The sequence below is a fragment of the Ictidomys tridecemlineatus genome, chromosome 9, assembly GCF_052094955.1.
Source record: "Ictidomys tridecemlineatus isolate mIctTri1 chromosome 9, mIctTri1.hap1, whole genome shotgun sequence".
Taxonomy (NCBI): domain Eukaryota; kingdom Metazoa; phylum Chordata; class Mammalia; order Rodentia; family Sciuridae; genus Ictidomys; species Ictidomys tridecemlineatus.
The window spans coordinates 128,890,966-128,918,877 of NC_135485.1; the positions used below are offsets into that span (position 1 = coordinate 128,890,966).

At 36.8% G+C, this 27,912-nt stretch overlaps 1 long non-coding RNA gene across 2 annotated transcripts in view; it reads left to right on the plus strand.

Moving 5' to 3' along the window:
* The first annotated feature begins 8,779 nt into the window (after nt 1–8,779).
* Nucleotides 8,780–27,912, plus strand: part of LOC144366933 (uncharacterized) — a 51,035-nt gene continuing 31,902 nt past the window's right edge. Inside the window, exons 1-2 of one of the 2 annotated variants that reach the window (XR_013426142.1) lie at nt 8,780–8,976; nt 23,142–23,304. This is a non-coding gene — a long non-coding RNA (uncharacterized LOC144366933). The remainder of the gene's footprint in view (nt 8,977–23,141; nt 23,305–27,912) is intronic. The other variant, XR_013426141.1, reaches the window with a different exon arrangement.

The following is a 27,912-nucleotide window of genomic DNA, read 5'->3' on the forward strand; positions in this document are numbered from 1 at the left end:
AGTTTGTGGATATCCTTGAAAGGAACTGTTTTAGTCAGCGTTTTTGCTGCTGTGACTATAGGACCTGGCCAGCACAGTTATAGAGGAGGAAGAGTTTATCTGAGGGCTCACGGTTTCAGAGGTCTTAGTCCATAGAAGGCCGGCTCCATTCCTCGGGGCTCTAGTGAGGCTGAACATCATGGCAGGACAGGGTGGCACAGGGAAGCAGTTCGTATCATGGTGAGCAGGAGGCAGAGAAGCTCCACTCTCCAGATACAAATATATACCCAAAGCCACGCCCTAGTTCCCACCTCCTCCAGCCACACGCCACCACTTCAGTTACCACTCAGTTAATCCCTATCAGAGGATTAAATCATTGATTGGGTTAAGAGCCTTTCAACCCAATCATTTCTCCTCTGAACCTTCTTGCATTGTCTCACACGTGAGCATTTGTGGGGCACCTCACATCCAAACCATAACAGGACTATTTCTGACTATGCAATAAAAAATGTGGTAGCTCATTCATTACAACACTGACTTGTCTTAAAGAAAGTTCCACTTCTAGGACTATGGGTTTTAAGTGAGGTCAAGAACTCACCATCAGGACTGGATAAGAGTTATGTTGTTTGCTTTTCCTCTTATCATCTAGTAGGAGGAGAATTATCATCATCTTAATAAAAGGAAAATACTAAAACGAGTATGTTAGGGAGTCATTTGGTTGCTCATTAGAGAGCATGGTAGAACAAACACAAATCAGTGATGCTGGTGGCATTTCAGACTTTCTGATGGCAGAGCACCCATCTGAAGGCTTAGCTCTGCTCCTTTCTTCTTCAAACACCTCACCGTTCTTTTATATGGACCTCAGACTTAAGTCTAAAATCCTCAGACAGGCATTCAAAGTCTTCCACAGTCTGGGCCTTACTCACTTGTTCATCTTAATTGACCATTATTTTAAACCATATTTTCTTTCAGCTGTATTTTTTTTACTCATTATTTCACAAACTTGCCATGCACATTTTTAACAATAAACTTTATTTCAGAATAATTTCAGATTTACAGAAAAGCAACAAAGATGATACAGAGTTCCTAGAATACCCGTCACCCAGTTTCACCTAATGCTAGCGTCTTACATTATCATGGCGCATTTGCTACAATGGAGAAAACACCATTGATGTATTATTGTGAACTGAACAGTTTTCCTGCTAATGTTCCAGGATCCCATCGAGGGTATCACACTGCAGTTAGAGCAGGTACCTTTCTGTGTCTAGTCCCTGCTCATCACAGTCCCCCAACCCCTAGGAAGCTCTTTCCTTTTCTGACCTATCTCCAAGGTCCATTCATGCCATGTCTCTGTAATGTCTTTCTGAATTGTTCTCATCCTCAGGGATTTCTCTGATCTTTAAACTCTAGAGCACTTTGGTTTGGATCATATATTCATGTATTTGGAGTGTGGCATACACTGACCTGCATTATTATATATTTTTTTATATTTGTTTTCCAATTATCTCTTAAGGAAAAGAAAATACCTCATTTTCTTATCCCTGGCCCATAGTTCTACAACTATTTTTTTTAAAGAGAGAGAGAGAGCGAATTTTAATATTTATTTATTTTTTTTTAGTTTTCGGCAGACACAACATCTTTGTTGGTATGTGGTGCTGAGGATCGAACCTGGGCTGCACACATGCCAGGCGAGCGTGCTACCGCTTGAGCCACATCCCCAGCCCCGTTCTACAATTATTAATTGAATTATCAAGGGCCCAAGGAAACTACATTTATAGTTTATAACATAAGAAATATAAATATAACTTGACAAGTTATATTAACAAATATTTATTGAGCATTACCGTGTGCCAGACACATCACATGTAGTATTATAGCTGATTCTTATGAAATTTTATGTGGCAAATATTATAATGAGCCCCATTTAAGGTAAGTCTTTTGCCCAAGACTACACGACAGGAAGGAAATGGACCCAAGGCTCCTACTCAAGCATTATGGCTCCAGAGCTCACAAATTCCTGAGCACTTTACTACACAAAGTGCTTTTTGCCCCAGCAAAGATTTCCAGTCTTTAGTCTACATTTGAGGCCTCCTATTAAATTCCATCCAGCCTGTCTTCAACTCTGAATACCTAGTTTCCCTGGTAGCCCACAGATATCATTCTTCTTCTCCTCCTCCTCCTCCTCCTCCTCCTCCTCCTCCTCCTCCTCCTTCCTCCTCCTCCTCCTCCTCCTCCTCCTCCTCCTCTTCTTCCTCTTCCTCTTCCTCTTCCTCCTCCTCCTCCTCCTCCTCTTCTTCCTCTTCCTCTTCCTCTTCCTCTTCCTCCTCTTCTTCTTCTTCTTCTTCATTTTTTTTTTTTGGTACCCAAGTTTGACCTAGGTATACTTAACCACTGAGCAACATCCCCAGCCCTTTTTCTGTTTTATTTTGAGACAGGGCCTCACTAAATTGCTGAAGCTGACCTTGAACTTGGGATCCTCCTTCCTCAGCCTTCAGAGCTGAAGGGAATATAGGCATGCACCCCCACTCGCGGCTCCACTGATATCATTCTTGAAAATTTCAAGAATGATATCTTTTTACCAGTTCCATTGTCCTTTTTTTTTAAAAAAAAAAAACTTATTTATTTATTTAATTAGGTCTATATGACAGCAGAATTCATTTTGATTCATTGTACACCATTGAAACACAGTTTTGCATTTCTCTAATTTTACACGATGTAGTGTCCCACCATATGTGTCTAGGGAAATGATGTCCATTACCATCTTTCCTGCCCCCATACCTCCTCTCCTTTGCCCAATCAAAGTTCCTCCACTCTTCCCATGCTTTCTCCCATCAGCATCACTTATCAGAGAGAACATTTGGCCTTTGGTTTTTTGGGATTGGCTAACTTCACTTAGCATGATATTCTCCAACTTCATTCATTTACCTGCAAATGCCATAATTTTATTCTCTTTTCATGCTGAGTAATATTCCATTGTGTATATATACCACAGTTTGTTTATCCATTCCTCTATTGAAAGGGATTTAGGTTGCTTCCACAGTTTAGCTATTGTGAATTGAGCTGCTATAACACTGATGTGGCTTCATTACTATAGTATGCTGATTTTAAGTCCTTTGGGTATAGACGGAGGAGTGGGATAGCTGAATTAAACAGTGGTTCCATTCCAAGTTTTCTTTTTCTTTCTTTTATTTAAAGAGAGAGAGAGAGAGAATTTTTTAATATTTATTTTTTAGTTTTTCAGCGGGCACAACATCTTTGTTTGCATGTGGTGCTGAGGATCGAACCCGGGCTGCACGCATGCCAGGCGAGCGCGCTAACACTTGAGCCACATCCCCAGCCCCCATTCCAAGCTTTCTTTTTTTTTTTTAAATTTTTTATTATTAGTTGTACAAAACTTTACAAAGCTCTTGGCATAACATATTTCATACATTTGATTCAAGCAGATTATGAACTCCCATTTTTACCCCTTATACATATTGCAGATTCACATCGGTTCCACATCCACTTTTTTACATACTGCCATACTAGTTGTATTCTGCCATTCCAAGTTTTCTAAGGAATCTCCATAGTGCTTTCCAGAGTGGTTGCAATAATTTGCAGTCCCACCAGCAATGCATGAGTGTGCCTTCTACTCTGTACACTGATTGGTTTGGGACTTCTAAGCTATGTTGTATTGTGTACTTTCTCTCTTTCTGTGGGCAGGGACTTTTCATCCTTGCACTGAGCCTTAAAACTGGAACACTATAGAACACAATAAGCACTATTTTTTCTCTTTGTGAGAATATTTTGAAAGGCTGACATTTTTTAATTTATTGAAATTGCCACATAAAAGTTGTACATATTTATGGGGCACCATGTGATATTTTGATACATGTATACCTTGTGTAATGTTCAAATCAGGTCAAACCTATCTATCTCCTCAAACATTTATCAGTTCTTTGTGGTAAAAGTATTCAAAATGCTTGTACTTTTTCTTTTTAAATATGCAGTATGCTGTCATGTCCTTCAGTCAGTCACCCTGCTATGCAATATCACATGAGAACTTATTTCTTCCACCTAAATACAAAGTCCCCTTTCCCTGTCCCTCTCTCTTCCCTATTTTCCCTAGTCTCTGGCAATCAGTATTGTACCTTCAACTTCTATGAGATCAACACTCTTAGATTCCACATTAGTGAGATCATGTAACATTAGTCTTTAAGTCATAATTGGCTTACTTCACTCCTATACTGCCCTCCAATTTCATCCCTGTTGAAAATGTCAGGATTTCATTCTTTTTTTTGCATAGTTGGATAGTATTCAATTGTGTACATATAAAATATTTTCTTTATCCAATCGTCATTTTTTTTCCATTGATGGCCTACGTTTTTTAAATTATAAAAGAAGTGCATGCATATAAAGTGAGAAATTCCTTCTTCAATTTTTTTCCTCTACCCTTTCCTTAAGGACAATTTGTTTTAAAATGTGGCCTTGGCATAAAATATTTAAAGTTATAAATACTTTTAATTATAAAAGAAAATATGAGAGTCCTGACTTTAATATTTTTCAACTGAAAGTTGGGTACATTGCTACATGCCTGGAGTCCTAACTGCTCAGGAGGCTGAGGCTTGATGACGGCTTGAACTCAGGAGTTCAAGACGACTCTGGGTAACACAGTGAGACCCAAGTTCAAACAAAATGAAGAAACAAAAAAAAAAAAAACAATTTTAAAACTTTCCAATTATGCAGAAGAATAAATACAAAAACCTCACAAGAACCTCACTAAGCACCGCCCTCCCATCCTTTCTAGAAGAAACCACTGTGAAGGTTACAAAACCTTGGGAAGTTTTCTCAACTTTTGTTTGTTTGTGGCAGGAGTAGACTCTCTACATATTTTGTGGCCTGATATGCCCGGTTATTCCCTAAACCTCTGCTGCCTTTGATGTTGCTACCCAGTCATGTTTTATCACATTCTAGCCAATCTCGTTTTTCTGGACACTAACCAATCACTTTCTTCTTTTTTACGTTTCTCCTTTTTTACCCCAAACAGTGACTTTATCTGAAATTTCTGAGTTTTTTTTTCTCTGAATAGTTTCATCTTCAGAAAGTTGATTCATTCTCTGAGTTGGCCACCATCTTCCCTAGACCCTTGCTTCCAAACATCTTTTTGGAGTTTTTCAACCCACACTCATTCTTTAGTCTATTGTGATCTGACTCACACCTGCCATTCCAATAAAATTACATTTAAAAGTGCCTGACTCTTTAAATGTCAGATCTGTTCATCACAGAAATTCCCTTAGCCCTCTACCATATGAGCTTCTGCTACCATGAACTCTCTTGTCTTCAAAAAGCACTCTCTTCCTAGACTTGGAGAGTTGCAAAATCCTTGTTTCTCCTCTATCTTTAGATCAGCACCTGCCTTACCCCACTGCCCTCCAGGGTTTTTGGTTCCCTGTCTTTGTCTTGCCCCTAGATGCCCTGGGGAATTTCTTCAGCTTCCACCAACATCAACACCTCTAACTCCAACATAAACTAACCTCGCTCAAAACCAATTTCACACTTCCAACGATCTGCTTGTCATTTTCACAATTTTACTGCACAGGTAAGATGTCATCTTACTCATTTCACATCTTCCTCATTTCCGTTAATGAACTTTGGCCCAACTGGGCAGCATATTGATCATTTTTCTTCCCAGTGCTCTTTGAATTTCATTGATTCTCTCTCCCACAAATTCTACTGCCACCTCTTTTTTCTTCCTTTGTCTATATGGTCCCATGATCTTCTAGCTTCTTAACTACACTTTTATAGCCCTCCAATTCTCTCATCTTTATTGTCCTCTTCATTGTCTATGCCCCATACAAATCTCCAGGTAAGTCTTCCATAAAGTCTGGCTCTAACCATGATTGTTTCTCCGATCAAACTCTCCAGTGACACGACACTGTGTGGGAGCAAGAGACAAATTTTTCTTCATGGTTTTGGAAAACCCCATATAGCAATTATTAAACACTTTTCTGTTAGGATCCCTTTTCACTTTCAAAAGCTATTAAGGAAGCTGGGCGTGGTAGTGTACACCTGCAATCCCAGTGAGTCCAGAGGCTGAGACAGGAGGATTGCAAGTTTGAGGCTAGCCTCAGCAACTTAGTAAGACCCTCAGCAACTTAGCAAGACCCTGTCTCAAAACAAAAAATAAGAAGGACTGGGAATATAACTCAGTGGTATTGCATCCCTTCAATCACCAGTACTGCAAAAAAGAAAGAAAAAATTATTGAGAGCTTTTATTCATATGGGTTATACCTATCCCTTACTGTGCTTTAAGACTAAGAAAACTTTAAAAATACATATTTATGTATTTTAAAATAAAATAAGAGACCAATTGTATGTAAAGATAGATACTATATTTTATGAAGAAAATAACATTTAAAAAATTTAATCAGGAGATTGCCATTGCTTTCCACTTTTAGAAATCTCTCCATGTGACTTAATAGAAGAATAGAAGACAGCTACATAGTTCTTACATCTGCCTCTATAGTCAGTTCATTGTGATATCACATGCTTTATATCCCCTAGAAAAATTCCTTTGTATATTTACAAGAGAAGAAGAATGAAAAGTCAAAGAACATCTTCCTATTAGTGGGGTAATAGTTTTGGCTACACTGAACCTTTGAAAGGATTCCACCTCTTGAGAATTACTGCTATATACTTCTCTCTCAATGCTCCTTAATCAAACTTCAGATTCCAGTTAAACTAGACTATTTATCCCCTTAGCATATTCATATTTCCATAGCTATCATATGAATTCAGTATCTCACTCAAACAGTTTTACTTGTACATTGCAAGTTCTGTATGGTTCACCCAGGACACAGGATTTTGGTGGGGGAAAAAATGAGACTTTTCCTGTGATTTACTGGAAAGCAGTCAGTACAGAGAATCAGTGCTTAATGCCAATTCTGTAACTAACATTTTGTGCTACCTTGGACAAATCATTTAATGTCTTGGTTCTTGGTGCATGCATTAATAAGCAGAAGAAATTAGATATGGTGATCTCAGGGTATTGTTCCAGATTTAAAAGCAGCAGGGACTTGGAATTAAATCACCTGTCATCTATTCTGAAGAAGTAGGAAATATTCATACTTGCCACTTCCAATCTTTTGTATTCTCTCTTAGTTAACCATAAACTGCTGCCTTCTTTCATGTGCATAAAAATCAGGTTCTCTGCAGTTTCTAATGACCTTCTTGAAGGGGTTTCAAGAAAACACCCTCTGGACCTTTCTTGAGCCTCTTGAGTCAGTAAGTAGTTTTGTTTAATTTTGGAATATGTCTCCAATACGTTTCATGAAATTTAGAAAATTTCCAGTCATATTTCTCTTTTCATGACCTTTAATGTTTTATCACATATTAAATTAATCTTTTTTGGTTGTCTTTGTGTTTCAGTTGGAATACTTTTTCAAATTCACTCACCTTTTGTCTGCAGAGTCAACTCCTCTGTTATTCTCATTGAGTGTATTTTTTTTTATCTCAGTCATTGTATCATTCATCTCTAGTAGTTTTTTTTTTTAATTTTTAAATTCTCTTTTAAGTCATCTCTTCTTAACATGTTTTTTTTCCCCCACTATCTTCTTGAACATAAGGAGGATATTATAGTAATTGATTAACATCCTTATCCACTAAATCAATTTCAATGGGTCTGTTTTCATGGACCTGTATTCCTCCACATTGTAGATCCTATTTCCCTTTTTCTTTGCCATATTTTTCTCCTAGTAATTTTAGTAATTTTCTTCTAGTAATTTTGGATACCCGACTCTGTGAAATTTACATTGTTGCATGCTGGCTATTTCTTTATTTCCTTAAATATTCTTGGACTTTGTTCTGGAATGCAGGTAAGCAACTTGGGAATGGTTGGATCCTTTTAAAGCTTACTTTTAAGCTTGTGCAGGTGGGATCAGAGTAGCATCTAGTCTAGGGCTAATATGGCCCCTTTACTGAAGCAATGCTTCTCAGAGCACTATATCCCTTGCCCTGTGTAGTAAAAGGTTTTCCATCTGGCTGCATTTGCCCTGCATATGATCTCTGGGGATTATCCTCCTGTTCCTTCCTGGTTATTCTTTCTCTGGCTGTCGGCATATGTAAGCACTGATCAAAACTTACCTGAAGGTAAGTGCTTGCCTAGCATGCATGAAGCACTGGGTTCTATCCTTGGTACAATGTAAAAATAAATAAATTAATTAAATAAAGGTATAAAAAGAGAACTTACCTGAAGATTCTGGGGGAATCCCTAGCAGGCATCTGGAACTCTCTCTCTTCAGGTCCCTCTTTGTGCAACAATCTTTCTAAAACTTGGCCTAACCCATTCTAGCTGTCTTGGCTTCCCTACATCCTTCGTTCTACACCCTTAATTCTGGGTGCCCCTCAGGCTTTGTTTGGTTTCTTCCTTCCTGCACTGCCACCTGGAAACTTTCTATAGGCACCAAGTTAGAGCAATTTTAGAGCTTATTTGGTTAATTTCCACTCTCTCAGGATTGATGACTTGTGCTGCCTCGAGTTGTCCAATGTCAGAAAACCATTGTTTCCGACTTTACATTCACTCTTAGTAAGTTTTAAAATTTTGTTTTTCCTTGTTCGATCTGTCATTGATTTTTCCTTTCAATGATATATAGAAGACATTATGAACTGAATTGTACTTTCTCCCCCCCGCCCCCCCCAAAAAAAATTCGTATGCTGAAGCTCTGTCGCGTAATGTGACTGTGTTTGGGGAAAGGGCCTTTAAGGAGGAAATTCGGGTTAAATGAGGTGTTTAGGGCGGGGCCCTGATCCAACAGAACTTTGGCCTTATGAAAAGAGAGTGAGATATCAGAAATCCATGTGTGCAGAGAAAGGAAAGTCCATGTGAGGACACAGGAAAAAGAACCGTCCGCAGGCCAAGGAATGAGGCCTCACCAGAAAACAATCTGCCAGCACCTTGATCTTGAGCTTCCAACTGCCAGGACTCTGAGAAAATAAACACCTGCTGTTCAAGAAACCCAGGTACTTGTTATGGCAGCCCTGGAAGGCTAACATATAATAAATAAAGGGATTCAACTTCACTTGTAGATAACTAGTTTTCTTAACATGGTATTGTAGTCTTGGGTTTTCCCTACAGAACTGCATTATAACCTCTCCCATGTAAATATTGCCTGATTTCTGTCCCACTGGTCAGTTTGTCTATTATTACACCAAGACAATACTATCCTACTTATTAGGATATTCAGTGTCTTAAGTATTTAGGGGGCAAGTGCATCTCTCTTATTCTCTTATCAAGAATATAAGAGTATGGTGATTCCTGGCACATTGCTCTTCTGTATCCATTTTAAAACCAGTTTCCAATGACCATCCAGAATACTGTTGGGATTTTAATTGTGCTGCATTCAAAGTGTACGTCAATTTGGGTACTACTTACATATTTAGACTATTGTCTTCCTTTTCATGAATGTGGTCTGTTTGTCAATATATTGAATTTTTTCTCTTACATTTTTCAATACAATTGTATAGGTTATCAATAAAAGTCATGCACATTTTTTTGTGAGATTTGTTCCTGAGTACATTTTTGGTGCTTCAGTTAGATATTGGTATTTAGAATCTATTTTCTATTTGTCACATATATCTTATATCTTTGTCTATATCTATACACATATGTATATGTGTATAGATACAGATATAAATCAATTGGTTTTTGTGTATTTTTCTTTTCTTTCTTTTTTTTTTTTTTTTTGTGTGTGTGGTACAGGGGATTGAACCCAGGGTCTTGCACATACTAAGCAAGCACTCTACCACTGAGCCTCAGTCTCAGTCCTGTATCTATCTTTTGGCTGACCACTTTACCAAACTCCTAATTATAATAGATTGACTGCATATGACTATCATCTGTGAAAGTGAGTTTTTGTTGCTTCTTTTTCATCCTGGCATCTATTATTCCTTTCTCTGGGCTTATTGCACTGGCTTAGGCTATCTAATACAATGTTGAGCAGGAGAGGACATTTTTGTGTTATTCTTGGTTTAAAGGGAATATTTTTAATGTTCCTCGTTAAAAATAATATTTTGTATAAGTTTTGGGAAGTTACCCTTTATCAGGTCAAGAAAATTATGTTCTGTTTCTAAATTGATAGGAGTTTTTAATAAAAAATGAATTATGTTCTCATAAAATTTTTATCCTACATCTGTTAAAATGATCATATGGTTTTTCTCCTTTAATATGTTTTTGTAGTAACTGACATTTATGAATTTTCTAATAATAATCCATTCTTGCATTCTTTGGATAAACACACAACTTAGTCATAATGTATTTTTTGCACATGTTAGACTCAGTGTGCTAATATTTTATTTAGAATTTTTTGCATCATGTTCCTATATTAGACTGACCTATAATTTTCTTTTCTTGTATCATTCTTTTCTAGTTCTAGTATCAAAGTTAGGTTTGTCTCATAGAATGCATTCCTAAGTTTTTGTCTTTTTATAGTTCTGTGTGAGTTTCTATTTATGTAAGATTATGTAAGATTAGAAGTATTCACTTCATAAAGTTTGGTGGAATTTGCATATATACACATACACACTTATTGGGAATAAATTTTCCTAAGAATTTATCCATTTCATCCTTACTTCCAAATTTAAATCGACATTGCTTATTTATAGTACCCTTTACTGTTATTATCACCATGGACACAACAAGGTTATGCCCCCCTATTCAATCCTAACTTTTCTCAGTTGCTCCATCCTCTTTTCCTTCATCAATCTTACCAGAAGATTAATTAATTTTAATTAATATTTTAATTTTTATTAATATTTATTAATTTTAATTAATGGAATTAATTAATTTTAATTAATATTTTCAAAGGCCATTATGGTTTTGTTGGTTTTCTCTTTTGTATTTTTTCTACCCTGTTGATTTCTGCTCTTATCTTTATCATCTCCTACCTGCAGGCTTATCCTACTCTGTTTCTAATTTACTAGTAAGACACCATAGTAACTTTCAATCTTTCAATGACAGTGCCGTTTTCACCTCATTATACAAGTTTTGATATGTCTACATTTTAAGTCTATATAATTAATTTCTAAATGTTTTTAAATTTAACTTTGATTTATCATTGGACTATACTTTAGTAGCTTATTAATAATTTCTAGGTATATATGGATTTTATCTTTTTGTTATAAATATTACCTCATAAAATTTTAGGATTGCTGTTCAATTTGGAAAACCATGATCCACATTCTTTCAGGACGGGCTTAAAGATTTCAGGGAATTTCAAGATTTCCAGTACAGGACTAAATTTAGAGTCTTTGAATCGACAGCATTCAACAACTAGTTCATCATGGGAAACTGATAAGCTTATTTAGAAGAACATTATGAATTTTATGGTGTCTTTAATGATGTCAGAATTTTGTCAAATCCAGGTAGGATTTTATATTCTTCCTAATTATTTATATGTATCATTCTCTTCAATAATTACATTATCAAATAATACAGGAAATGCTTTATTTCTTCTGTTTGAAGTGGATCTTTTTTTCTTAATGAATCATGGCTTTGGTATAAACTGAAACTTTTGTTAAAATTTGCCAAAGTAATTTCTATTGGTTTTAATTTATTTTTTATCACTTTCACTTTCTAATAACAGTTTTCTTCTGCTGTTGAATATATGAATTTAAAGATGACAAAAAGTCCTTTTTATATGTCCAAATCAGGTATTTTTAATGTTCCAAAATGTCCGCACAGATCACAGTTAGAATGGCATAACTGTATCAGTTTTTTAAATAAACATTTTATACCTCTTTTGGATTTGGATTCTATTTCAAATCCTTGAAAATACGGGTAATGTCCTTAAAATACAAGATTTGAACCGTTTTCAAGATGCACAGATCATGTGGATACACTGACTTTTCTTTAATGAAAGTCCAAGTTGGTTTATGTTTTAGTTTGGTGGGACTACCGTAACAAAATGCCACAGAGTAGGTGTATTAAACAACAGAAATTTATTTTCTTGGAGCATGGAAGTCCAAGATCAAGGGGTCAGCAATTTGGTTTCTCTTGAGGCCGCTCAGTATTGGTTCCTCTCATAGCCTTTGCTCTTAGCTTGAAGATGGCCATGTTCTGCAGGTACCCCTTTCTGTGTCCTCACGTGGTCCTTCCTCTGTGCATGCATCCTGGTGGTTCTTTCTATGTCCTAATCTCCTCTTATAAGGATACCAGTCAGATCAGATCAGGGCCACCCCTAGCAGCTTCACTTTAATTTAGTCACCTCCTCAAAGACCTTAACCTCTAAAAGCAGTCACATTTGAGGCCCTGGGCTAGGATTTCAACATTTGAATGTGTGCAGACATGGATAGCTCCCATATTCAAAGTAGCCCATTTATGGAACAAGTTGAAAGACACATATCTTTTGCAAAGCACTGATGAGATTAAAAGAATGAACCTCACCCAGCACATATGCAAATATTCTAATGTTTTAAAGTCATTTTATATCACCTTGTCTGACTTTCACAGTAGCATTTTCCCGAGACAGACCAGGACTGCTATTCAGTGGCAGATTAGAATGGTTTAGAATTCACTTTGTGGAGGAAAGAAACAGAAAGATAAGTTTTGGTTGGCCATAAAAACAAAAAGAAAACCTAAAATAGCTCCTAGAAATTTCAATCAAAATTGTGTCAGACAATAATCTCCATCTGATTGGTATTTGTCACATCTGGAATGGAATCTACAAGAATGAAATAGTATTCATTGTCTGGTTAATTAATTAAATTTGCTGTTTCATTTTGGACATGTTTTCACGGGCCTGTTGTGGGGGATGGGGATGAAATTCAGCCATTGGTTTGATAAAGTGGCATTTCCTGTGCTCAAAGTATACTGTTTCATATCTACTTTCACTTAATTTAATAACCACAACTTTTGAAAAACTGGATATTCTTTCTCATCTGCTCATCTTTCCAGTGCCTCTTTATTTGACTTACATGTCATACAGATGAACTTGCTGTCTTTTGCTCTGGGGGACCCAGATGACTTTGGCTGGGGGGTGGTTGTCAATGCAAATCTGTCAGAAAATCTGTCTGATGTAAAAACGATCCATTTTGTTGAAACAGTTTACAAACAAAATATGTAACCTTTAGTCCTGAAGTAAGCTGTCCAGGATTTCACAACAAACAGTTCCTCTTCCTTCTGATCAGGGTCAAAAACCCTGCCACAATATTAACATCACCTGCTAGTGACAGGATTCACAGGAAAAGCCCCAGGGACAGGCGAAGTTTATAGCTCAACAGTACCTTTGTTGTGTGCCCTGGCAACAGTGGGCCTCCAATCTTGCTGAACCAGAATGGGAATGAGAACAACAAAATCCCAACTGGATCACTGGGAATAATGGTAGTTGGGGCCACTATTCTTCCACCCTTTGATCTCTAGGCCCAGCTCTCTGTTTAAACGCATCTGTTGTATTCTAGAAAGTAGTACCTAATTCTTCCAGATTATTGTCAGAGAGCTGGCACTGAAGGCAAACCTATAAAAGGTTGTCTCCATCTTGCTCAAGCCTGGCTACCTCTGGACAATGGCTTGTAAACACTGGATTGGATTGGATTGGATTCCATGGCCACAGCCTTTGGGATCCACTCTCACACCCCCTTTACTGTGAACAGAGTTTCCTGGTTGTATGCCGTGTTCTATGGGATTCCATTGCTTATCTGAATTATTGTCCTGCAAGTTTTTCCCCCCCTCCTGAGACGTTTTCATGGGTGCTCACCACTAAAATCATTAGCTCTTGAGCTGCCATCTTGTACCAGGGCATCCCACCTATTATCTGGGGGTGTTGCCCTCTTGATATGAGGACATTCCCAAATCTCTATCTTAACTGCCCATTCTCACCATTCTCATCAGCACTTTCTTTAGTTCAGGTCTTTTGAGAAGTAGATGCCAAGATGGGAGTTCTATTGGGGAATAGTGTTGTTTTTCCTGAGCTCAGTATAAACCTTTCCTCAGGGCTTTGAAATCCTCTATAATCTTTTCTCAGCCTACCTGTTCAAGTGCATTTCTTATACCAACCCATAGTGAACCTTTTATGGTGAATACCTACTTCTTTCCCTACTGCCTACCCTGTGCCAATTCCTACTTCTGAAACTTATCTCAACCTTCTCTCCTAGAGTGTCAGTACTTTCCCCTTCTACCTCTCCATTCCACCTTTCCTAAAAGAACAGGACATCTCTGCAACTGACAGAAGCTTTCCTCAAAGGGTCTGGTGCACACCAATATCTCCCTTCTCCAAATCACCCTGCAGTTCACAGGAACCTCTCTCTACTTACTGGTTCTGTATTCTTTTCCCATTTGTTGGTCTCAGCTCATGGAGGGCAGGGGCCAGGTGTGACTTTGCTGTGCCTCCCTCCCCCACAGCATTTCACGCCTTCCATCAGAGCACTCCCAAGATTGCTCTGAGGCGAAATTGATGGAAACAGGTGTTGGTAGTTGTAGTTTATCTAGGCTCTTAGAGCAAGATTTCTTAAACTTTTCCAGTCAGGAGATTTTATGACAATGCTTGTTAAAGACAAATTCCGGGAACACCAACGACCTTCTGAAACTCTCCGGAGGACAGAAGCAGAAATTTCTTGGTGGTGTTGGTCTCCAGGACCAGATGGTTGAGCTAGTCGTTGGCCTGAGCCAGGTCCTCCTCTTCTATTATTTATTTTCTCATTCTCAACTGCCCTTCCCTCTCCTCTTCTGCTCACAGGCATCCATTTTAATGTTTGCGTATGTTACCTGTTTTGTTTGTTATGTGTTTTTGCAAAAATATAAGGTATTGTCTTGAATGCACATATTGTAAAATTTACGTCAAGTTATTATGTTCTGTTTCTCCTTCTGGCTTTTTCCTAAGTGCCATGTTTTGGGTCCATCCATGGTGCTATGTGTATATTTAATTCATTGTTTCCAACTACTGCATGACATTCCTTGGTGAGCATTTATTTACTACCCAGGAACAGATCCTGAGGTAGCCTCCGACTTCTCACTGTCACAAACACTATTGCAACACACAATCTCATTCTTTTTCTAGGACCCGAGATTATCCTTCTTATTCAGTGAGATTAAAGAACAGATGAAAGAGGGGGCGATTCTAAGCTTTCCAAACAGCTGGTGAATACCCACCTTGAAAGAGGGCTAGCAATCCAATTAGTTTCTCACCATGAAGGATGATAACACTACAACACAACATTTATTATTTTTAAGATGCTAGCTTTAATACACTTGGTAGTACCAACAAATGCCAGATAATTTATAACAAGGCTTGTAAGAGGCTGAGGGTTCTTAGCTTTAAGATTCCATTTATTTGGAGTCAATTATGGGAACACCCTAGTCTCACCCTTGAGACAACGCCCAACTCAAAAGAGAATTTTGCAAACAAGAGTGATCTCCCAAAAGCACATCGGAGGTCAGTCCAGACTGAGTATCCAGCAGGTCCAGTTTGGAGTCATCAAATGCACTTAAGCAGAAGCCAGTTGTCATGCACCATAGTAAGAGTATTTTTAAAAGCTGAGCAAGGCAGAGGCTCCCCCATCAGTTCTGGCTGGCTTCAGTTTGTTGCCTGGAGCTATATTGCAGAACCTCTGATGTATTGCCAGAGGGGTCACTGGAGGATTGTGTCTTTGCTCAAAGGTACTCTCACCTTCTTGTCTCTGCCCATAAGTCACAGCCTTGAAATGCAGCTATTGGCAAAAACTACCCCAGCCGCCCAGGGCTTCTTATGACAAGTCCCTCAGATCTTCTGCCATCTATCTAATAACGCAAGGGGAAAACATATATCTCTTGAAATAACAAGCACAGTACCAAGGCTGCAGAATCTAGTAAGCCAAGAGGTTAAAATAAGCTGCAAGAACAACTTAAGGCAGCAGCTTCACGTCTCCAAGAACATTCTTTGTTTACCTGATTCCAAAAAAAAAAAATTGTTTTATGATTGGTAATTATTAAAAAAGGTAAAGACAGAAAAATGAGAATAAATTGTAGGTTCCTCACGTAGATTGTGTCACAGCAGTGCAAATGGTGCCCAAATTTCAGTCTGCCCTCTGCTTGGCCCAGAGCAGAGAAGGGGCACCTTTCTCTAGTTGGTCAATCACAAGAAGACATATTTTTGCAAAACTCACCCAGACGGATTTAGATGAGATTTCCATTCCTTCTAAGAGGCACTTTATGTCCTTTCAGTGGGCCCTTGGGGAGGGACATTGTGCCATTTTATTTTAAGCCTCAGTGACAGACCCAGTGAGTGACAGGGTGATGGGCAATAAAACACAAGTTGGTTGAACTGAATATTTACCAAACAACTGGAATTGTGGCTTTAAAATCTTGACCTTTCCCTTACACTAAAGCTGAGAAATCCCCAGCTTGATGGATAGTTTGCTTTTTAAGAGTAGAAATTTTTTATCCATTTCTTTTATGATCCCCTAAACAGTGGGTATCATCTTATGCCCAAAGCAGATATTCAATAAATATTGGTGAATATAAAATTGAGGTTTTGGGGGCTGGAGATATGGTCAAGTAGCAGTGCGCTCGCCTGGCATGCATGAGGCACTGGTTCGATCCTCAGCACCACATAAAAAATAATATAAAGATATTGTGTCCACCTAAAGCTAAAAAATAAATATTAAAAAATAAAATAAAATAAAATTGAGGCTTGTTTAAAAATCCTGTATCATAAGTCCTCTGCCAAATGAGAACGGCTAGAATGCATTTGCGGAGACTCTCCCCTTTGCAGAGACTCTCCCCTTTGCAGTAGCTTTTGACACAGAATTTTGGAATCCCTAAAGGCAAATTTTGATTTATACACGTGTTCAAGAGCGCCTACCCTGAAGGCAGTCAGGTGTTTCTTAACACAGGTGAGTCAAACCTGGCGGTGGGGGCAAAATAATATCTGGTTCTTTTAAAGAGACCAAATTTCTCCAGAAGTAGAGGCAAGAAATGAAATTATTCCCTTTCTTTATTTCCTAGGGCTCAACTCAAATGTAGACTTCATGTGTTTACAGGCAAAAGTATAGGGCCTAAGTGGTTTCTGATTCCATCTAACCTTCCTAGCATTTACAAACAGAAGATAAAATAATATGTGTCCCTGCTGTCCCTCCCATTTTCCTAGAGAAATTATCCAGAGAGAGAGAGAGAGAGAGAGAGAGAGAGAGAGAGAGAGAGAGAGAGAGAGAAATGTTCTAAAAAGTTAACACTGGATTTCTGTGGATAGTGAAGTGCTTATGTTTTCTTTTTTTACTTGTCTAAATCTTCCACAGTTTTTAGAAATGGCAGATTTTAATGGGAAAAAATGACTTGTTAAAAACTATCACAATCTTCTACTCTCTCTCAGTACTTAGATGGACTAATCCGGCCTGATTAAATCTTTCCCTGAGATTTTTCCATTTGGAGCAGGAGGAGAAGAGGGTCTTATCTCTAGAATCACATAGCCAGAAGGACTATGTTCACATAGTGACTCTGGTGCTGCCTAGAAATGTCTTCCCTGATAAATGGAGAAAGTTTGGTATATAAGGAAGAACAAGAATCATGCATAGACAAAGAGAGAGAATCCAGACATTGGTCAGACAACTAAATGTAATGTCCCTCCAATCCTTTTTCATTTTAGTTCACTCATGATTCATTATTAAAATATGTTTAAATACCTACTATGTGCTTCCAGCCAGAAACTGATAAATGCTAATTATGTACGGGTGAGTAACATGTAATTTCTGGGGTTTGCATATACTTCTTAGGTACCTCTTTTTACTCTGAATAATAAATAATAAAGTAAGTAAGTATATACATTATGGTGACTAGAAAGTCCTACTACAAAACTGTCCCTTTAAAACGTGATGAAACTGGCTTTCTACTCTTGACCTAAATGGAGAAAGAACAACCAAATTTACACTTTCCACTTGAAACACCAGACAAAAGACAAAAAAAAAAATATATATATATATATATTTTAAAGGACACTGGAGACAATTCTTGAAACATAGAAAGTAGAAAGACAGGTCGTACAATTGCCTTAGTTTACTGACTTGAGAGAAATTTCAAGCCGCAGTGTCAGAAGGAGAAATCCAGGAGAAGTCTAGCAGAGTGAGGGTCTAGGCATACAAAGATAGCTAGAGTTTATAGGATAGGGAACTGGAGAAGAAAATAGCATGGAGTGAAAAGTTCAGACACCTGCATGAATGTATATGAGGAAATCATCTACTTCTGGGAGAGGATCCACCAGAACAGATTAGAAGAAACAGCATTTAGTAGTCACACAGAGCTGGAGAAATGCATATTGCCAATTGAAAAATGAATTCATAACAGGAAGATTTTACCTGATTAGTGAAAAATAATCATACCTGATCTAAACACTGCTCTAGACCTGCCTGATAAATCTTAAAAGGAGGATTCCAGTACCTCTCCCACCAATCAAACCATTCACAAGTAATGTAACTGCATCATCAAGTATACTTACAGAAATTTTAAAATATATTCTACATCCACAAGGTAAAATTCACATTGTCTGCCATCTAACTGAAAATTACCAGGCATGCATCGAAGTTGGAAAATATAACCCGCAATGAGGAGAAAAAAATCACTCAAAATCAATTCAGAACTGACATAGATGTAGAATTAACAAAGACATTACTAACTGTATTCTATATGTTTAAAAAAGGAACTAGAGGCAAGGAAGCTATTTAAACAAAGTTGACAGGTAAAAACTACAATGTACAAAATGAAAAACGCTCTGAAAAGAATGAATGACGTATGGGAAATTACAGAAGAAAAGATCAGTGAACTTGAGATAGAGTGGCAATACAAGCTTTGCAAAATTAAACAAAGAATAAAAAGAAAATAAATAGCACCAGTGACTATGGGACAACTTCAAATGGCCCAGTAGGTAGTGTAGTCAGTTCCCAAACAAGGAGGGGGCAGAGAAAGCAAATGCTAGAGTTTGGATTTTGTGGTAGGCCCATGTGTTGAAGGCTCAGGCACCAGCCTGTGGCACTACTGAGAGGTGGTGGTACCTTTAGGAGGTGGGGCCTAAGGAAAGGAAGTTAGGTCATTGAGGGTGTGCCTTTGAAGGGGTATTGGAACCTGGCCCCTTCCTCTCGCTCTTTGCTTCTGAGCTCTTAAGAGGTGAACAGATCTCTGTCACATGCTTCCACCATGATGTACTGTCCCACCCAGGATACGGTGCTGACTGACCGTGGACTGAAAGCTTTGAAACCATGAGCTAAAGTATCTTTCCTCCTCTTAAATTGATTATCTCAGGTATTTTGTCACAGTAATAGAAAAAAGACTAGCAGTTATAATGATCAAAACTTTTCAAATTTGCTAAAATGTATAAACTCACAAATCTAAGAAACCGAACAAATCTGAAGCACAAGAAGCACAAAGAAAACTCTAGCAACACATATCAGGAAGTGAGACAGCATAGAGTACCAATATCAGGAATGAGAAGAGCACCACTTAAGATCCTATAGACATTAAAAGGATATTAGAAGATATTACAATTTTAAGTCAATAAATTTGACAACTTAGGAGAAATGAAATTCTTTGAATTTATAAGACATCAAACTCATTCAAGATGACATGAGTAACACAAATATCTCTGTATCTAATAAAGAAAGTGAATTTTTATTTAATCCCATCTCTTGCTAAAGAAAATGTTATGCCAAATCCACATGACCTGTTATAGGAAATTGAAGGAGAGGGAGCACTTTCCAACTTATCCTATGAGACCAACTTTATTCTGGTATTAAAATCAGACAAAGATCTTAAAAGAAAAGAAAGCCACAGACTAAGGCACCCCATGAAACTAAATGCAAAAATTCTAAACAAAATTTTAGCGAATTGAATCCAACCATATATCTATATCTACCTCTACACACACACACACACACACACACACACACACACACTACATAATTGATAATATATAGTGAAAAGGACGTTCTCCCAATAATTCAAAAGTTTGTTTAATCGAACATTCTCAACCTGACAAATGGCATCTATGAAAAGTCTACAGCTAATATAATTCCTAATGGTAAGACTTAATGCTTTCTCATTAAGATCATGGATAAGTCAGGGATACCTGCTCTCATTATCTCTACTCAACATTATTGACAACATTATTGACAACATTATTGACAACGTTATTGGAAATTCTAGCCAATGAAATAAGTCCATAGAAAGAAAAAGTCATCTGGATTATAAAGGAAGAAGCCAACTATCCCTATGGAGAAGACATCATTGTTTATGTAGAACTGATGAGTGATTTAGCAAAGTTGTAAAAGGAGATCAATATATGTAAGTCAGTTTTATGTCTACATTCTGGCAATGAACAATCATACACTGAAATTTAAAAAAAATAATATTTGCAATAATCAAAAATAAAACAATTTAGGGTTAAATCTGACAACATATATGCAAGTTGTATGCACTGAAAACTATAAAAAAATTTTTTTTAAAGTATAGTAGACCTAAACTCATAGGGAGAGGCATCATGTTCAGCATCAAAAGAGTCAATATTGCTATGATGTCAATTGTCCTGAAATTTATCTACAGAATGATGCAATACCAGTAAAAATCACAGTAGTCTTTTTTTTTTCTTTTAGAAATTGGCAGGGTGATTTTGAAATTCACATGAAGCCATAAAGATCCTACAAAAGCCAGCATAATTTGAAAAAAGAGCAAAATTGGAAGAAATTTAAAACTAGAAGTTTTTAAAAACTAGAACAATTAAGACAATGTGGTAGCATAAAATAAATACATAGACCAATGCAAGGGAATACAGATTCCATAAATAGAACAATGAATTTTTATAAAATATAAAGGCAAGTCAATGCAGAAAAGGTACTCTTTTCATTAAAAGATGCTAGGACAACTTGATATCTGTATGCTAAAAATATACCTTGATTTATACCTCACACATTATACAAAAATTAGCTGAAAATATATCATAGACTTGAATGTAAAACATGAAACTATAGAACTATAGAGGAAAACTATAGAAACTATAGAGGAAAACAGAAAAATGCTTTGTGACCATGGGTTAGGAAAAAGTTTTTCTTAGACCTGACACCAAAAATATTATTAAAAATTGATAAACTTCACCAAAATTAAATGCCCCTTCAGTTTGAGAAGAATCTATTAAGAGAATGAAAAGACAAGTTACAGATTGGGAAATATATTTGCAAAACATATATTTGGGATATCAGTTTCCTATAGCTATTGTAAAAAATCATCACAAACTTATTGGTTTAAAATAACATAATGGGCTGGGGATGTGGCTCAAGTGGTAGCGCGCTGGCCTGGCATGCATGCAGCCCGGGTTCGATCCTCAGCACCACATACAAACAAAGATGTTGTGTCCGCCGAAAAATAAATATTAAAAATTCTCTCTCTCTCTCTCTCTCTCTCTCTCTCTCTCTCTCTCTCTCTCTCTCTCTTTCTCTCTCTCTCAAAAATAAAAATAAATAAAATAACATAAGCTTATTCTTGTACATTGTTGGAGGTCAGAAGCCAAAACAAGTCAAAGTATGAACAGGAATGTTTCCTACTGGAAGCCATAGGGAGAATTTGTTCCATGCATCTTCCATCTTGAAGAGGCCCCCAGCATTCCTATCTCCTGCTTTAGTACCCCAATCTCTGCTCCCATCACCACACTGCTGCCCTCTCTCAGGTTGACCGGCTTGCCTCCCTCTTACAGAGGCTCTTGTGATAACATGTTGGGTCCCCCAGATAATCCACAATAACCTCCTTATCTCAACATCTTTAATTCAAGCATATCTGCAGAGTCCCTTTTGCCATAAAAGGTAACATGTTCATAAGTTCTGGGGATTACACCAGATAAAGAACTTATCCAGAATACATAAAGAGCTATCAAACTCAGTAATAATAAAATAATAATAAAATTACAAAGTGGGCAAAGATTTCAACAGATTTGAGAAACAACAAAAAATATATAGGGATGGCAAAAAATACAAGAAAAGATGGCCATCATTATTAGACTTACAGTTATTAATATGGCTAAAATAGAGACTTTCAATCATATCAGTATTGGCAGGGATATGGAATGAGTGAAATTCTCCTACTCTGCTGGTGGGAATGTAATATTGTACAACCACTGTGGGAAGAAGTTAAAAATTAAACATACACCTGTCGTGGTTTGGCTCTTCCACTCCTAAGCATTTACCCCAGAGGAATGAAAGCACATGTCTATCTTGAAATGAATAGACATTCTGAAATGATAGCATTCTATCTCTTGTGCAGAAATGTTGCCAGTAGCTTTATTTGTAATAGCCCCAAACCAAAAAGACTACAATGTCCATCAAAATGAGAATGGATACATTATGGTGAGGTCATGCAATTAATTCTATTCTTCAACAAGAGGAATAAACTATTGATACATGCACCACATGCATAAACTCCCATCCCCCCAAATGTATATATACCACATACATACTACATGTATATGAAATGCTGTATAAAAATGCAAACCAAAAGCAAATAAAAATGCACAATAGCAGGCAGATTTGTGGTTGCTTTGGGAAAGGAAGAGGGCAGAGAGAAGCAAGAGGAAGGGACTAGAAGGAAACTAGGAAGAAATTTTGATGTCGATAGATGAGTTCATTATCTTGATTGTGCTAATAGCTCCACAGGAATATGGTATGTCAAAATTCATCAAATCTTATACTTTAAATAAGTGCAGTTAATTGCATGTCAATTGTACTTTCATAAAGATATTTTAAAAGGAAAAAACCACATAAGATAATAAAAATTAAGCCTATTTGCATTCTATTTATAAGGCTATGGCTATTCACTAATGTAGCAAGAGAAAATTACTCCATGGTAGTTTCACCAATCTGTCAAGTGGTCCAGTGACATGGATTTCCAGAGGGACTGCTTTATTACAAAATTTTTTCCAGTTACCTATTCCAAGTGATTATAATGGATTAACCTCTTGCTTGACAAGTCAAATACCTTTCATTCGGACATGCTTGTCTTACACTCAGTTCTTTGTACAAAACCCAAAACTACCTTTCATCTCTGCTGTAGTGTTCCAACAAGAACACCAAAAACAAAATAGTCCCACCGAGAAGAGAAAATTGAAGGGCAATTGGAGAATGCAGCTTTGCATAATTAGGAGGTTGTTGATTTGTTTTTGTGCCATCAACCAGGTTTCCTTTATTTTCAGGAGCAGAATTTCCATATTCTAAGCCTCATGAGGAAGACCAGTGTCTTCATACTGCCTGGTGCTGCCCACCACACCTAGCGCGCATCTGATGGAACGTGTAGTGAGGGAGCACAGTGGAGTCCACTGATGGCCGCGGAGATTGGAATTAGTCACTTGATCTCTGGTACTTAGTTTCATTGTCTGTAATATGGGGCTAATATTATTATATTAAACGTTAAATTATTAATTATTATATATTATATACAATATATGAAAATATTAATTATATTGATATGGAAGTAATATTACTTTCATATTAATATAATAATGATTAATATTAATAATAAATAAATACATTTTTTAAAAATACATATTTTTTAGTTGTTGATGGACCTGAGAATGGTTGTTTTGAGGCAAAAATGAGTCGTCTTCTCCGGCGGCATTGTCCCCTTCCCCTCCTCCTTTTCATAGAGTGGGATCAAACCCAGGTCCATATTTGCTGATTGATGGGTATCTAAGATACGGCTTCAAAAGATACTAGAACATAAACATCTCAAATGTGTATGTGTGTCTTCTCCGCAGAGAGCAATTACTTATGCTGTCTATGCTCAAATTTTTTTATTATTTTAAAAAATCTAATTCATTTATTGGGGCTGGGGTTGTGGCTCACTGATAGAGTGAGGGGCAACATACCTAGCAAGTGTGAGGCACTGAGTTGGATTCTCAGCACCACATATTGATAAGTTCATTAAATAAAGGCCCACCAACAACTAAAAAATATGTATTTTAAAAAAATATTAATTTATTATTTTTATTACTGGTACTTTACCACTAAGCTATATCCCAATCCTTTTTTTTTTTCATTTTGAGACAGTTTTGTTAAGTTGTTAGGGCCTTGCTCACTTGCCCAGGCTGGCCTTGAACTTGTGATCCTGTTGCCTCAGCCTACTGAATTGCTGGATTACAGGCATGTACTACTGCACCCAGTTGTACTCAAATTTTAAACAGTAATTTCTTCAGAATTAGAAGTTCATAGCTGTAATCCCAGCTACTCAAAAGCCTAAGATAGAAAGATCACCAATTTAAGGCCAGCCTGAGCAACACAATGAGTCTCCCATTTAAAAAAAAAAAAATTCATTATTTTTAATGTGCCCAATGGTGGTAAAATTTTAAGATGGATACTATTAAGAAAATTAGCCAAATGTACTAAACACATGAGCACAAGTGACGGACTGTGTTAGTCAGCTTATAGCAAATACCTGAGATAATCAACTTATAAGGAGAAAAAGGTTATTTTGGCTCACGGTTTTGGAGGTTCTAGTTCATGATCTGGCAGAATCACTGCTTTTAGCTCATCATGGTGGAATCATGTGGTAGAGCAAAAACTGCTCACCTTATGCCCAGGAAACAAAGGAAAGAAAGGGAAAAGGGGCAGGGTTCCCCCCCCCAACACACTTCCCCAATGACCTAAAGACCTCCCCTTAGGCCCCACCTCTCCAAGATTACACTGCATCCCAAAAGCACCACCCCAGGGAATAAGTCCTATAAGGGTCTCTGAGGGACATTTAAGATCCAAACTACATCAGGGTCTAATCTAGGTAATTAAATTTGGGGTAAAATCAGGATATGAATGGCAATCTTAGTTTTCTTATAGCATTGAAGAATGATTTCAAGCAAATGTGCAAAAAAAAAAAAACAATGGTGGTATCAATTGAAATAAGTATTCAGTCTTTTATGTTGGTGACCATTAACTTGAGTAAGAACTGATGCTTACTTGAGAAATATCAAACTAATTGTATTACAGGCATAGTTTCTTTGGCCCCGATTCTACCTATGTTTCAAATCATTTAAGCTGCTTCTCAGGTGGCTTTGCCTATATAAATATTATAGCCCATGTAATTTTTTAAAAATCAAAGCATTATAGTTATACAGAGTTGGGTTCATCTTGACAAAATCACACATGCATGGAATTGGATTCACTGCATTTCAGTCTCTGTTCCTCACCACCTGTTTTCCTCCCCTCCTCCTTCCCCCAATTTTCCTTCCTCTACTCTAACTGGTCTTCTTTTTGCTCATTTATTACTATTTTTATTGGTGTTTTCGGTGTATATGTAAAGGTGTAATTCCCTATGGTGCATTTATATATGCACATAGTGTGATTTTGTTAGATTTATTCTTCATTTCCTTCCTTTCCTATGCCTCCCCTGTCCCTCTTGATCTTCTTCTTCACTGACACAGCTCTCTGATACATTTATGATATCTACCCCACCACACACACACACCTTTCCCCCCTTATTTTGTTGTAGCTTCCACAGATGAGAGAAAACATTGGACCCTTCCTTGGCTTTCTGAGTCTGGCTTATTTCACTTAGCATCATGTTCTCCATTTCCATTCATTTACCAGCAAATGCCATAATTTCATTCTTCTTTATGACTGGGTATAACTCTGTTATGCATATATACCACATTTTCTTATTCATTTATTGATGGGCATCGAGGCTGATTCCATAACATGGTTATTGTTAAATGCTCTGTTATAAACATTGGTCCTATAATAGGCTGATTTTAATTCTTTTGGATAAATACCAAGGTATGGGATAGCTGTGTTATATGGTGGTTTCATTCCTAGTTTTTTGAGGAATCTTTAAACTGCTTTCCAGAGTGGTTATACTAATTCGCAATCCTACCAACAATGTATGTGTGTACCTTTCCCCCAGCATCCTCACCAGCATTTATTATTTGCATTATTGATAATTGCCATTCTGACTGAAGTGTGATGAAATCTTGGTGTAGTTTAGATTTGCATTTCCCTGATTGCTAGAGATGCTAAACATTCTTTCATGTATTTGTTGGCCATTTTGTTTCTTCATTTGAGAAGTGTCTGCTTAGTTCTTTTGCCCATTTATTGATTGGGTTATTTGTTTTTTGGGTGCTAAATTTTCTAAATTCTTTATATATTCTGGATATTAATCCTCTGTCAGAGAAAAAGCTGGAAAAGATTTTCTCCAATTCTGTAGGCTCCCTCTTTACACTTTTAATCATTTGCTTTGCTGTGCAGAAGCTTTTCAACTTAATAGCATCTGCTTATTGATTCTTGTTTTTATTACTTGAGCTTTAGGGATTTTTTTTTTAAAGGAAGTTGGTGCTTGCACCAATATGACCTTCTATTTTTTTTCTAGCAGTTGCAAAGTTTTTGGTGTAATTCCTAAATCTTTGATCCATTTTGATTTGAATTTTGTGAGGGAGAGAGATAGGGATCTGTTTTCACTTTTATTTTCTTTATTGATATCCAATTTTCCCAGCACCATTTATTAAAAAAGCTGTTTTTTTTCCCAACATATATTTTTGGCATCTTTGTCAGGCATCAGATGGCTGTAAGTATGTGGGTTTGTCTCTGTGTTTTCTATTCTGCCATTGGTCTTCATGTCTATTTTGATGACAATATCATGCTGGGGTTTTAAAATTTTTTTTTTTTTACTATAGATCTACAGTTTAATTTCAGACCACGTATTATGATACCTCCTGCATTGCTCTTCTTGCTCAGGATTTCTTTGGCTATTCTTGGTCTCTTATTCTTCCAAACTATTTTTAGGACTGTTTTCTAGTTCTTTGAAGAATGTCATTGATATTTTGATGGGAATTGTATTAAATCTGTATGTTGCTTTTGGTAGTATGACCATTTTGACAATATTAATTCTGCTTATCCAAGAACATGGGAATTCTTTTCATCTTCTAAGGTCTTCAATGTCCTTCTTCAGTGTTGTATAATTTTCATTGTAAAGATCATTCACCTCTTTGGTTAGACTAATTCTCAAGTAGTTTACTTTTTTTTAGGTTATTATAAATGAGACAGTTTTCCTGATTTCTTCTTCAGCAGAATCACTGTTAGAATATAGGTAAGCTATTGATTTATGGGTGTTGTTCTTGTATCCTGCTACTTTGCTGAATTCATCTGTCAGCTCTTGAAGTCTTCCAGTGGAGTTTTTGAGGTCTTATAGATATAAGATAATGTAATTAGCAAACAGATAGTTTTACTTCTTTTCCTATTTGTATCGCTTTAGTTTTCTTCTCTTGCCTGGTTTCTCTGGCTAGAGGTTTGAGAACTAGATTAAATAGAAGTGTTAAGAGTGGACATTCTTGTCTTGTTTCTGATTTTAGAGGAAATGCTTTCAATTTTTCTTTGTTTAATATGATATTGGTTTGGGGTTTGTGGTATATATACTTTAACATATTGAGGTAAATATCTCTATTCCTAGTTTCTCCAGCATTTTTAACATGAATGGGTATTGAATTTTATCAAAGGTCTTTTCTGTATTTGAGATAACCATATGATTCTTGTCCTTAATTTGATTTATATGATGAACTAAATTTATTGATTTTTGGAATGAAACCAGCTTGATCATGGTGCATTATTTTCATGATGTGTTTTTGAATGCAGTTTGCTAAAATAGTATTAAGGATTCTTGCCTATATATTTATTGGGGATATCGGTCTGTAGTTTTCTTTCCTTGATATGTCTTGTCTTGTTTTGGTATATTTGCTTCATAGAATGTATTTGAGGGTGTTCTCTCCCTTTCAAGTTTATGAAATAATTTTAGAAAGACCAGTGTTAGTTCTTTAAGGGTCTGATAGAACCAAGCTGAGATCCATCTGGTCCTGAGATTTTCTTTGTTGCAAGACTTTCAAATGCTGTTTCAATTTTATTACTTGATATTGACCATTTTAGGTTTTCTATATTTTCCCAGTTCAATTTGTAGCCCAGGGATGTTTTTAGTTGTAATATACTTGCTTG